Below are 14,287 nucleotides of genomic sequence, written 5' to 3'. Positions count from 1 at the left end.
CTGTTACAAACAGAAAGGGTGCTGGCAGCTGCATCTTCTCAGTCGAGGCCCCAGAGTCTGGTATGTATTCCTTTCCCTTGGTTCAAAATAGCCTCAATTTGATGTACTTCCAGGCGTGCTGCAAAAGCTATTTGTTTGCTGAAGTGGGGGTTTGGAGGCAAGAAGCTCTTCTGGAATGTTTCTCTTTCTCATTCCAGCTGGCTGAGAGAAGCTCCTATGTCCATGTAGTCACTGGAGGCTCCTGGCTGGCAAAGTAATTCGTCTGTAGCATACTTCAGAACAAATCTCAGGACACGCAGGGGCCTGGCACAGATCTCTTTTCAAGGCAAAGATGGAGAAATAAATCCATCCATTTTGCAAAAAAAATAAATATTATAACTAAAATTTTGTCAGTGATTGACTATTTTACTGTATTAAAAAAAAAGGTAAAGATACGAACTGATGCTGTGGAGGTTTGAAATGAGAACTGAGAAGGGAGAAGGACAACAAGGACCTCCTCCAGTCCATTGCAGTGCTTACCAGGCCCACAGTTTGCTTTCCTGTGCCCTGGAATTTGATCTTTGAGGCCTGCAATCCCATGTGTGCTATTGGGCAGGCGGATGTGGACGGAGCTCCACAGTCTTGAGACTGTACAAAGAAAGACCAGGCACTTACACCAGGGAAAAAGTTAAGGTTTTGGATTAGGAGAGACAATAACTTGGGCTAAATTGAACTAACTATGCTTCTCTGCTCCATCTGCTAGCATTTCACTAGCAGAGGGTTCTCTGTGTGGAAAAGCAGCTGATCAGTCATTCCACAGTTAGCTGTGCCAGCTAACGCTGTATGGTAAAACACATGAGCAAAAACAGTGAGACTTTTTGTAGCACTTCTGATCATTTTTACTTTCCAAAACCAGAGGGATGTGACCTTGGTTCTGTTCCTGTTCAGAACATAAAACACCTGCGTCATACAGAGAAGATGGCACAGAGACTAGAAGAGAAACTGCCCTGTTAGTGCATAGAATGTTGGGCACAGGTCTCCAAAAGCTGGGGTTTTGTCCAGTTTCAGAGCACTCATTTTTCTAGTTTTCCTGGTGATTCTCACTTAATCTTGCTGTATCTTCCATGAAAAAGTGTAGGACATCCTGTTACTGTGCTTTAACTGAGCAAAGGGGGACATGTAATCCTCCTTTATTACCAAGACACAATAGAAGAAGGAAACTCTGAAACAGATGTAGCATTAATTTGGTTTGGAAAACAGAGGTACCATCTTAAAGTTAACCAAAAACCAACCAAACAAAAACCCCAAAGGACACCCCCACAAATTATCAAAGCACTAGCTTCCCATCATTTTATACCAAAAAAGCTGGATTTTTCTATCTGCTTTTTCCAAGCTCCTCAAGATTTTTCCTACAGCCCCACAGAACACAAACATACTTGTTTTTCAGAGTTAGCAAAAGGTTCACCTAAATCCTACGAAGAGTTTAAAAGAATCACTAGCAATCATGGTATTAACATGATGGGATCAATCAAAATCAAAGTTAAAAGAGCAGGGTCATGAAAAACCTGAGTTCTGTGAGTAACTTCAACTCTGTCAATTAATGGAAATAGGAAAGATTTTAGTAACAATGACTGCAATGATAAGAAAGGATTACTATTTATATTTACACCAAGATATTAAGAGAGAACAGGTTTCCACCTGAAACATTATGTGGATGACAGTATCAGTTGTCTTACTGGTAACAGAATTGCCCTTTTTGAACATCTGGAAGTTCCCAATTATGGTTTTATTGTTCATATTATTTTTATTAACATGCAAGCTGTGGAAGCCATGCAAAGCCAGTTTGGTACTCAAGTTGCATGTAAGGCCTATTATAAAAACACTATTCTGAGGGACTTCTGCAAAGAGGGACCCAGTATTAGAATCTCTTTAGTTGCAGCTGGAAAACCTGCACTTTCAAAGACTTACCAATTTATGGCTTTATAAAATGGCTTGCTTGAAATAAGTCATGCCTCCTGCTGACCTCTTTTCATGGCTTTAATAAGGCATCACAGCAAGGTAAGAATTATCCCCATTAGCCTGCTTCAGAAGAAATTGTTCCATTTCAGATAATACATCAACCTTAGCACAAAACCCAATGGGAAGCAGCCATGTAGGTACCCGCAATCTGAGTGCCACATCCAATATATGTATTTATAATAGTATAGTACATGTAAGTACTTGCAATTAGTACATGTAAGTTATGATTTTGTCCCCAAATTAAGTGGAAGCTGAGACAGTGGATGAATAAACCACCCAGGGGATAAGAGCTGCACCAAAGCAAAATGCTAGTTCCTGCAACAGAAGGGCACAAAGGCCTGAGGAGGCTACCTTAGAGCCATGGTGCCCGCTGCAATTTGAGACTCCTTCTGAAAAGTATAGTCGAACTTCAAAAAGTAACTAAAAAGGCAGTGGGATTTCATGTTTGTGACTGGAATGGTGACTTCATCCTGCATATGCACAGCTTGCAACTGAAGAACTGTTCTTCTCAGTGCCAAGCCTTGTAAATCCAGCCTGAAGTCAAGAGCCAAAGTTGTGTTCATTCATTCTGATGCATCACTAAGTAGAGAGAATTCTCTTTCGCAGATTATGTCCCATGAAAGCAAGACTGCATTTCAGCTGCTATCGCTGCATTTACACATGTGTAACTAGCCACAGCAATTGTAGTGAGGAAAACAGTCTAGTGGAGGACAGGAATCATATCATAGACCATAAAAAGCTCCACAGACCATAAGACTGGTCCATGAAGTCTACTATAAGCAGTGACACAAATAGTGTGATCTGCAGTTACCACTGATTAGGGTTTGAACAGATGTCAGAACTTCACAGAGGAGCTCTTGCCTTGGGCTGTTACATAGAAGTGGCCACTTTAACGTCCAAGTCAGATTAAGAGAAGATGGAAACCTCATTTGTAAAAAACAAGCAATAGTTTGTGTATTTTTCATAAAGGCACTAGTAAGCCTTTCCCCTCTATGTAAAGTGGCACCAGAGTTTTCCAGTTCCATAGAGAAGCTTGCAGCTGTTACATACATGCCATAGTGTGTGTTGTCTGCCATTTACAAAAGGTACTCAGACATTTACCAAGTTCCTCTTAAAATGTACTGGTTACACCACGACACAGGAACTGGCTCCCAAGTAGCCTTAATGATTAAACTCAGAGTCCTATTCTGCGCTCTTGTTGTGCCTGAGCATGTGTATTTGATGGACTAGTGAAACACTGTGGATACATTCCCTAAATTATGGCCAGGCAGCCTGAAGGTGACATTTGTTGGGCTGACATCAAATGACTCCATTCAGAGCAGTGACAGACAAGGGGGCAGTCTGAGGCTCGCCATGTAATCAGCATTATTCATGCTCTAGCTGATTACTGATATTAAATAGATTTGCTAACTACAATGTCCGCCTAGAGAAAACGTTCAGAGATGAACTGGGAGCTTAGTCCCATGGGTGTAGATTGGAGGAATCCTCACGTTTGGGAAGTTAGATACTGCATTTCAGAGTGCCAGCATTTGAGCTCAGCATGTCTAAAGCACAACTGATGCCACTGGAGTTTGCTACCTAGTTTATTTAGTTTAAATCCCAATAGGTACCTAAAAACCTTTATGAATGTAGCCACCTGGTGCAAAGGATCCTTATTTTCCTCTGATGTCTTTATACTGAACAGTCTGTTGCTCACTCAGGAAGCGTAGTAAAACAAATGTGAATAGCATAGCATACCATCTAAGAAGGAACAGCCTGCCGCAGTGTGCACTCTGTCCCTGAAAAGAGCTTGCCTGGCATGATTTCCAAGGCACAGATATGCAGATCAGCAGTTGTATGCATCTGTACTGCTTGCATTTCTTATTTCAGACTCTAATTTGGATATCTGCTTAAAAATAAAAGTGACTTCGCTTACAAACAAGAGAGACTGGGAAAATATGTAAAAGCAGTCAGAGAAAACAAAGCTTGCATTTCTAATTGGAGAAAAGCATAGCATAGATTTAAAAAGAACTATTCTTTGTAAATCTGATCCTCCTAAATTCAATATAATGTGTATTTTTATGACTGTGCTTATTATTTCAAATTCCTGTTGCAGCAAAATACGAAATGAAGTGCTGAGGATGAGAAACTTGTTCCGCAAAGGAATGTTAAACATACTAGTGCTGCCAGAGGGTTTAGGGCACTCTGAGAGAACTCACACATTCTGGCTTCTTAGAAAAGCAAATGAGGATGTACTAGAGTATGTGAAAAAAATCTAACATCCCTAGAAAACTATAGAAAACTTTCAGTGGGGCTAAATTTAAGACCTTTTCCTGAAGATATTCAGCGTGGCAGAGCTGCAATACCCCTAAAACTATGTGTACTGCATAGCAGACTATAAAGACATGATTTTTACATTCTTTCTTGAGCTACATGAGTGACACTATTAAACTCTAAACACCTATGAAGACTTTAAAGTGCTAAAGAGGAAATGGGAATCCAGATTTCTCTGTATGAATGGCATTTAAAGAAGAGAGAAAATGCACAAAATAAATTGATACTACTTTCAGGGGTACTTCAGAAAGTCCACTGCCTTTTCTGTTTTCTGGCAGAGAGCGAAAGGATCAAGGTTTTTTTTTATTTCCTACTCTAATTTTAAGTAATTTGGATTTATGCTGGGAGAGAAACTTGGCCTCCCACTCTCTCCAGCAAGTTTTGAGGTAAGAGACCTTCAGTGTTTGAGTGTTCAGAGCCCACACACACAGGCTGCTGTCTCATGAGTCCATTACTCATCCAGATGGTGGAGGGCTGGATGTGCAGGTCGTGACTGCACGGAGCTGGACTCCAGCAGGCTACTGGTGGGTGAAAGCCTCATTGGCACATCCCTCAGTCTCCACCCTTCATGCTTTGATGTCATCAAGTACATGAAACAATTAAGTTCATGGTCAGGCATTCTGAATTCAGATTGCAAAAAACAATCATTCAAGATAAGTAGGCTTCCTGCCTTCTCCAAAGGATGCGTTCATTGTAGATTTGGATTAGATATTAAGAAAAAATACTTCCCTGTGAGGTTGCTGAGGCACAGGGTGCCCATGGAAGCTGTGGCTGCACCATCTCTGGCAGTGTTCAAGGCCAGGTTGGACAGGGCTTGGAGCAACCTGCTCTAGTGGAAGGTGTCCCTGCCCGTGGCAGGAGGCTGGAACTGCGTGAGCTTTAAGGTCCCTTCCAACACAAACCAGTCTGGGATTCTATAACTCAGCATATCCATGAACCAGAAAAAGCTGCATCTCGTGGGGTATTTCTGCACACCAGCTGAAACTGCAGCAGAAAAGACAGCCCAAATAAACTATGCATGAAGAGTTAATAAACTATGCTCTGTAGAGTTACGTAACACAACGAGAGGTGGAATGCTATGAGCTTAATAAATGCTATGAGTTAATAAACTATGCATGAAGAGTTAATAAACTATGCTCTGTAGAGTTACGTAAGACAACGAGAGGTGGAATGCTATGAGTTTCTGCTACAGTCTGGAAGCATCTGAGGAGGCAAATGTATCTGGAGGCAAGATTAGATCACATTAGTCACTATGAACCACAGATATGATACAGGAATGCATTTTTGTGTGTCAAGCAAGGTATTTCCATAGGAAAGGCCAGCACTGTGCAAAGCCCCGCTGAGAACTCACCTGTACCACTGGGGATGCTTCTCATTACTCAGGCTCGAGAAAGGTAAATTTCATCTAGGATAAAGGCAATGACTGAGCAGTAGATTAGGGGCATGAAGGGCCTATAGAAGAAGAGAACTAAAAGGAGCAAGACAAAGGTTGAGAGGGCTGCCATCACTTTCAAGAAAAATATCATTAGCGGAGGACAAAGAAGGAAAAGAGCTCCTGAAATGCAAGGAAAAATATGGTCAAGAACACACAACAATTCAGTACTTCTTTCCAAGAAGAAGACTTCACTGTAAGCAGTGTAGTAACAAATGTCACCCTATGTCTCTGCAAAGTTCATGCAGAGGGAAACAAACCCCTTTATTTCACCTCTGGCATCCCTAACCAAATGAATGTATATGGTATAAAGGCCCTTATTTACACAGTCTGAATGTATATATGAATTTTAGCACAAACATATAAAAATAACTAGAATAGTATCTTCTTTATTCTTTCAGTATTCAAAATAGCAAATCCTAAAGGTAAAAGAGACTTACCAGTGTTTTCTATAAGATCTAAACATCCCACCACAAAGTCAGCTAGACAAATAACTCTCAGAGAGGTTCAAGTCACATGAGCTGTAAAAGATTGGCCCTAGGGCTGACGTACCCCATATAAACACAGCCGGTGGGTGAGTTTAACAGAGTAGCTGTGCAGCTTGGTTTCAGTGGGAAAAGGCAATGTAACGGTGGCGTGGTTTAAACCCAGCCAGCAACTAAGTGAGAGGAGGAGAACCAAAAGGATGTAAAACCTGTGGGTTAAGAACAGTTATCAGTTATTATCCTTGCACAGATACCCAGTCCACCACTAAATCATGTCCCTAAGCACCACATCTACATGTCTTTTAAATACCTTCAGGGATGGTGACTCAATCCCTTCCCTGGCAATCTGTTCCAGTGCTTGACAGGCTTTCATGACCGCTAAGTTTAGGCCCCACATACAGCTACATGAAAAGTCTGTCCATATAAGCAGTCATTTCTAGCACCAGCAACAACTGTTTACATAGCTAACATGCATAGTCCTACATTAAGTTTAGCTGGTGCAAAAATACCCAAACCAGGAAAGATTCTCTGCAACAAGCATACCCTATCAGTTTTCTGACACCTTTGAGTATTAATTCGGAGGTCTTTTGCTTGTTTATTTATATAAAAGGCATTTTGCATGTAGTGTACTCTATTACTTATAATACAGTAATTTCAGAGAGTCTTCTTGGGGCCCAGTAAGGAGACAGACATGTTAGAGAACACTTTACACATCTGGCAGAGCTCAGCAGATCTGGATGTTGCACATGAGTCCAGGACTCCTGGGATTTAAGCTTGCAGTGAGATGGAAAATTTCCTGTGTAGGTGCAAGGCACTTTTGAGATTGAAATGCTGAAAGATGCTAGTCCCAACATCTACTTGGAAATTCCTTCACTGAGGCTATCAAACTGCCTCATTTCCCCATCATCACCAGGGTACGCTGGCTGCCTGCACCCCACAAGGTTGCTTTCTTTAGGACTAGCATCCACACAGCTCTTCTCACCTTCTGTTCAACGAGTGATCTGCATGATATTTAAAGTTGTATTTTACGTATTTATTGAAAGGAGAGCTTCCAGGCAGGAAACGCTGTCCAAGAGCTAAAGTAAGGAGAGGGTATTTAATCTGCACTGTCCATCTTTATCGAAGAGATGGAGACAGAGGGATTTCAAGTGACACCTCTGCCATTTTATAAATCAAGATGTATTAACAGATATAGGAAGCCAAACAAATATAAACCAAGTAATTCCCACAGGTATATTGGAAAGAACTAAGGAGTGTGGAAGGACATACATACTTTATATAGTATTATATGATACAACTCCCTATACATGGCATATCGATAGCACTGATGATATTTATATTCTTTTCTCATAGGATGGTTTGGGTCAGAAGCAACATTAAACATCATCCAGTTTCTTATATATCGACAACTACTCTTTGGTTCCATTTTTATTCTGTTCCCACTAAGGGAGCTGGAACTCCTGGCTTTTGGCATTCCACCTATCCAAACCTTGTTTCCTTTCTAACAGCTGTTTTTCAAAGCTCCTTAGAGGTGAAAACACTGAAATTGTTGGCCTTGGTGTGGGATCAGTAGGACTGGCACCCACCTTCCATGGCCCCCCTCCAGCTTCATCTTTGCAATAGCATGCTCATGCCAGGTCTCAGCCTGCAGAACATGACAGGGAGAGAGCTGAGGAATATTTAGGAGAGCTGGAGCTTTAGCATATCAGAGGATGTGTCTTTCAAATCCAAAGAGCAGGAAGTTTTCAGGCAAAAGTAATTTAGTTAAAGGACTAACATGCCAAAGTCTTAATCTCTGTCATCCTATGTTCTAGTCTGCAGGGGCCCTGAGTTTATTTTAAGATCATGCCATCATTAGTTAATTGCACAGATTATGTTTGTCCCTTCAGGTGAGTGAAGACTCAAAATTTAGAATGCAAAAGGAAATAAAGATTATATGACTCATAGTCATATAGAACATATATCATTAACTTCATGCTACATGGCATTTTATTTCACCTAACTTTCTGATATAGATGACATCACTCAGACTGTCTACACATATTTAGTCACATGCTGTTGACAATTTGAAAGTATATATTAAGGATCAAATCTGATTTAGCCCTTTAAAGAGACAGGCTACATAAATGTACACATACTTTAAAGGAGATCTTCCACCATTCCTTAGACAAGGGGGGAACAAGTCGGTGTGATGAAGCTGCATCTTTCTTAGCAGGCAGCTGAGAGTCAGAGCCCCACAGTGCCTAAGGGACTTTGTTATTAAACCAGAGACTGCCACAAAGACTGAGTCCTCAGAGTGCCACTGGCTCCACCTTTTGGACAAAGTATGAGTGCGTCGTTCTACCTCTAAATGTAGCATCAATCAATTAACATACTTATTAGTATACTAATAATTAGTAGACCAATTGATAATATTAAGACAATAATCAGCACACAGTAGTACAGTAGGATTTATATAGTATAACTAAATCCAGTGCATAGAAACTAATACAGAAAGAAGTGCTATACTTTTCCTTCCCCTCCTGGAAAGTAGCCAAATTTTGTATTAGATCCTTTCTGTTAGATTGGCTACACACAATGGATTGCCAGGCTCCCTGCATGTAAGCACTTCAGAATATGCATAGCTGTACTGCTATGATGTTTGATTTCATGATCAAAATTCTTCCCTGTGAGGGTGCTGAGTCGCTGGCACAGGGTGCCCAGAGAAGCTGCGGCTGCCCCATCCCTGGCAGTGCTCAAGGCCAGGCTGGACAAGATTTGGAGCAACCTGCTCTAGTGGAAGGTGTCCCCGCCCATGGCAGGGGGTTGGAACTGGATAAGCTTTAAGGCCCCTTCCCACCCAAACCATTCTGTGGTTCCATGATTCTATGATGGTAAAATTAATGCAGACTTTGTGCACTAAAATATATTCATTGATTTAAAAGTCTTGATATTGGATTGTATATTTCTAACACTACTTTTTCCATTGCCTGTTGAAAGTACTGGGCTAAATTTTAATAAAAAAACAACTGTAAGAAGTTCTCTGGTTCTATAGTTTAACCTTAATTATAGGTGAACAGAACAGCAGGCATTGTTCTTAGCTCTTTCCCATGCCTCCTGTCTCTGAAGGCAAGGCCAACAGCTATTCATTTAGGATAGCATGTGCACTGAGGCTTGCCCTCCCTGCTGCGGAGGGGACACAATGTTCTAGGTGCTGTTGATGCTGCCAGGCTGGAGCACAAGCTCAACACGAGTTCAGTAGTTTTACTGTTCCGAGCTACTGCTTTTGCTGTGGACAGGACACCTCTTTATCCAAATCCTCTTTGCTCCTCTGTGCATTATCCATTAACCTCGGCTGTCAATAAGCACAATCCCAGCACACTGCTCTTACCGGTGGAAGAAGCTATATGCTTCTAAGGAGCACACCCCTGGCTAGGGCTCTTCAAAGAAAGGCCCCACAGGCTCTGGTGTGCAGTGCCATGGACCCCCAACAGGAAAGCACTGTCCCTGGACACTTGAAGGAGCAGGATAGCAAATGCTTAAACATCCCAAATTGCCCTAGGTGCTTACTGGTGTTAACCACAGTCAGGAACTGCGTGAGGAGCCTGAGAAGGGCACAGGATATAGAAGGAGCCTAACTGCAAGCATAGAAACTCCAGCCCTTCAGTATCGAAGTGTTGCTTTGATACTGAAAAGGGGGATTTCCAGCCATCTTCTGGAAGCGAGGAGTCCCAGGAACACAAGACAAGACATTTACAAATGGGCAAAGTCACAGTAAGGCAATGGGTTCAAGGGTAAGCGCAGCCTGTTGAGCAAGACTGTGTCTTGCTGAGCAGTGACCCGGTCAGTGCATTGGAAATGAGAGGGATTTGAAGTATCCCATTTCAGACTCCTCTCATACATAAACAAAAAAGATGACTGGTCTGTGCTATGCAACTGCTGATGGATTGCAGGGAACTTGGGAGACAGGAGCATTGGCTGGCTAGAGAAAAACCATCAATCTCTTAAGATGAACCTTAAGTTTCTAGAAAGGCTGCCTGCAGAGGTCCTCACTAGGGGTGAGGAGATGGCCTCAATTATTCTAGGGCCCCTGTCCACACATCTCTGCCTGGGCTCACCCATAAATAAATGGATAAATAAATGAGGCAGCTGCTAGAAAAGATACAGCTGCCATTTAAATAGATGGAGAATGCTTCTGACCGGCTGAAAACTTCCATGTAATGCCCCATCATTTAACCAGATTTCTGTAAAGCAAACAGTGGATTATAACCATGATATTTCATCTATAATCATTATATTATGATGATTGTATTTAAGCTATCTGCATTCTTGCCAGGAAAGAGTTTGGCAAGTTGAATTTTGCACTGATGTTTTAACTTCTAAAATTATAGAATTAAAATAAGGAGTTATATGCAACTCTCTCCTGTGGTTCAGTATGAATACTGTAAACATATTTCACCTATGAAAAAGCACGTTGTAAAAATGTTGCTACTGAGCCAGAATTTATTTTGCTTTTAAACACAAAATATCTACCTTAGAACTGCACCAGAACTTGTTGTGATTTAAGAAGATATTTTATTGGTTGCATTCCTGGAGCCAAACACTCAAAGGTTGTTCTGTTTCTACGTGTGATAAAAGCTTTCCTTATTTTCACTGGCAAAGACAAATGGGCCCAGGTTGGCTTGGCCCAGATCTAGCACCCCAGTGCTGTCTGAGAGGATTCATTTGTGAATGAGACATGGTCCTTAACAGTTTTCTCCTTATGAAGTAAAAAAGGTGAGGAAGCAAAGGAATCACTGTTACACACAGTTCATCTACCTGCATGAATTATGTTCCTGTAAGAGGCAGAGTGTAGTGGAAAGGTACTTTCCTTGCTCTCTCTTAGCAATGTAACAGCTTTATGGGCTGCTGCTGTTCTGTAGCAGATCCAGTTCTACCACATAGTCCTAATACAACTTTATTTCATTGCTAGTATCTTTCTGTGAGATAAAATCCCTTCTTTAGAATCCCCTCTTCTTTTACTCTGTGACTACGTGTAAAGGCAGCACTTTCAAATAAAGGGGAAAAGGTTGGGATACTCGGTAATTAAAAAAATATGCATAAGGAAATGCATGGTTGAAATTAGCCGAGTTCTCCTTCCATTCCCTTCCCTACTTCTCTCACCTTGGTTCCTGTGAACCCTACTTGCTCTATGAAATAATAATTGCATTTCCCCGGCATCATGCTTCACATAGAGAGAATACTTAATTGAGCGCTCATGAGATAGCCATGGAAAAGAGCAAGATAAGCATGCATTTCCCATCATGACTGGAATGCATGTCTGTAGTGCAGTCTGTCATAAGGAGAGTGTCTTGGGAACAGCTTTACATGTCCTGTTTTAGAGACTTGCTCCACAGTCAGCCTGCTACAGACTACTTGTTTGGTCTTTCTAACCCTTGTTCTCCTTCCCTGTTTCCCTGCTAGCCTCATAACTTGGCTATCAGATCACTGGTCTTTTCCTCACAGCCACCCAAATGTCCAGGAGTTCTCTCTATGGGCAGATCAGACAGGAGCAGAATATGAAGTGATTGCCTCCTTTAACGTGAAGCGAGACATTTTCATTCACAAACATAGATTAGAAAGTAAAGAGAGGTTTTTAAGGGGGAAGACAGGCATGTTGTCACTCAGTGCCATTAAGTTTCCAGGCTGTTTCAAGAGCGGTCAGTGTTGCGAGACAGGGCACAGGATTGCTGCAGCAGGCACAGACAATGGGGTATCTATTAGCATTGCAGCAAGCAGCAAGCACATCTTGGGCAGTAAGGCAGTGTTATTTCAAAGGGAAATTTGGCTAGATACATTGCCATGTACAGATACTCCCCAGCTGCAAATTATGGAATGTAAATCAGGCTTTGGGATGGTGGGAAGAATACACTAACACAGAGAAATACACCAGAAGTCTCATTACCCAATGTCCAGGTTCAAAACCTCCCTTTCCCTTCAGTCCCCATGATGGAGAAGTAAAGGTCATTTTGACATGTGTCAGAAGGAAGTGTTACACAAAATGCCATGTGCAGAGGGCATAACAGACATTTCTGCATTAAATTACCGTGATGGTGTGACCTGAAAGTAATCAAACAACCTGAGAAGCCAAGGAAAATTGTGGAGAGAAAATAGTAGATGAAAGTAGAAAAATATTCACCTCTAAAAAGAAATGCATGTATGCAGTATGATTCTTTATCAGTGAGCTATTTAGAACACAGAGTTCTGTGGTACACCAACACCAGCACTGGTTTGCTCCATGCAACACTCAAAAGCAGTTTGGCTCCGAAACTTGCATTCCCACACCATTTATCCAAATATACTGCTTTCCTGCAGTACATCAGCTGTGGGGCAGTGTTCCACCCAGTTAAACCTCCAAGCCACTTGAAACATTTCTTACCTTTAGAATGGAAAATATCACAGCGTAGTCTAATGGTAACTTATTATTGGTTGTATTAACGTGGCTGTTTGGGACCTCTGCCAGAAAGCAGAGCTCCTCTGTTTGCTGACTCCTACAGAAGTGCAGTGCAGCTGTGCCCTATGAGTTCTCTCTTCCCTTTCCCTAGTTCAAGTGCTCTGTCATATTGCAAAATAATATTGATGCAAAAAAGCACTGTGAAACACACATGTGCTTGATTTTATGCTTGTAAATCTCATTGGTGCGTTACTGCATCTTCACAGCACACTGTATTAACTGATAGCTATTTATAAATATAGAACAGGGCAACTACAGCACAAAAATAATAAATAATCCTTAAAGAGAACAGGTAAAGGGTTTGCAAGTAGAATCATAGTATCATAGAATGGTTTGGGGTAGAAAGGACCTTAAGATCAGTCAGTTCCAACCCCCTGCCACGGGCAGGGATGCCTCACACTAGACCATGCTGCCCAAGGCTCTGTCCATTGTGGCCTTGAACACTGCCAGGGAAGGAGCATTTACCACTTCTCTGGGCACCCTGTGCCAGCACCTCAGCACCCTTACAGGGAAGAACTTCTTCCTTAGAGCTAGCCTGAACTTCCCCTTCTTTGAACCCATCACCCCTTGTCCTATCACTACAGTAAAAAAGATCATTACTCTTGGCAGTACCATAACCCAGATTGGTTTGCAGAAATAGCGCACTCACAGAATGAGATGCAGATTGCAGTGAACAACTTTTGTTATTTTTTGAACAGGTTGACTCAACTAAAGGGAAAAAAAAACCCTCAAAACAACAAACCAAACTTTTTTTTTTTTTTGTAGCAGCAAAACAAAGCAGCTGTTGTAGCTGAATCCAAGACTGTGTTTGCTCCCTTTTTCTTGCGGCAAGCTGCAGTACAGTGTCCTCACCTGGAAGCAAATACTCAGCAGTACATTAAATGTCAGCTTCATTACACTTCAGATACAACCCACAAGGCAGGTCTTTCATAGAACAAAATGTTATTCTCAGCTGCATTATTAGCTGGAGGGAAACTGCAGCGCTTCCATATGTATTTCAGGAGGTCCAAATGAACTGGATTCTTGCATCACTCTGGCAATACAAATAAAATTGTACATGCTAATATACATTCCCATTGCATTTATACTAGTTTTATCTGCATGATAATAATAGCTGGTTAAACAACTCTTTTCATGTAGCTCATATAAAGAGGAAAAGTAAAGTTTCAGAATTCGGGCTTCAGAATCTCAACTTCTTTCCCTTTGGGTCAGTTGCTTTCCACATTCCTTAAAACTTCTGAAAACACTAAACTAAGACAGACCCTGTGTTGAAGCTGATGTAACCGCCAGGCTCCCTGGGCTCCTCCAGTCCATCAAATGTGACAAGCTCAGCAAAGCATAGGGACCTTGAGATTAAAAGTGTCCCTCCCTATTTGCTGTGAAACGCAGCAGAAGCTGGGCCAATTGACTATCATTCTGTACTCAGGTAGTCATTTTGTATGCAACCTGATTGAATTTTACCATACTTCCAGCAGAGACTAACCTACACAGCTTGTGCAAGTGGCTCATGGCAACAGGGAGGGAAGGAGCTGGGCCTGTCAGCAAGCACTTTAGTAATTAACAGACCCCAGGAGTGGAGCTTTTCTT

The sequence above is a fragment of the Lathamus discolor genome, chromosome 2 (assembly GCF_037157495.1).
Source record: "Lathamus discolor isolate bLatDis1 chromosome 2, bLatDis1.hap1, whole genome shotgun sequence".
NCBI classification, from domain to species: domain Eukaryota; kingdom Metazoa; phylum Chordata; class Aves; order Psittaciformes; family Psittacidae; genus Lathamus; species Lathamus discolor.
The sequence above is the reverse complement of the archived record's forward strand: the minus strand, read 5'-3'. Positions refer to the sequence as shown.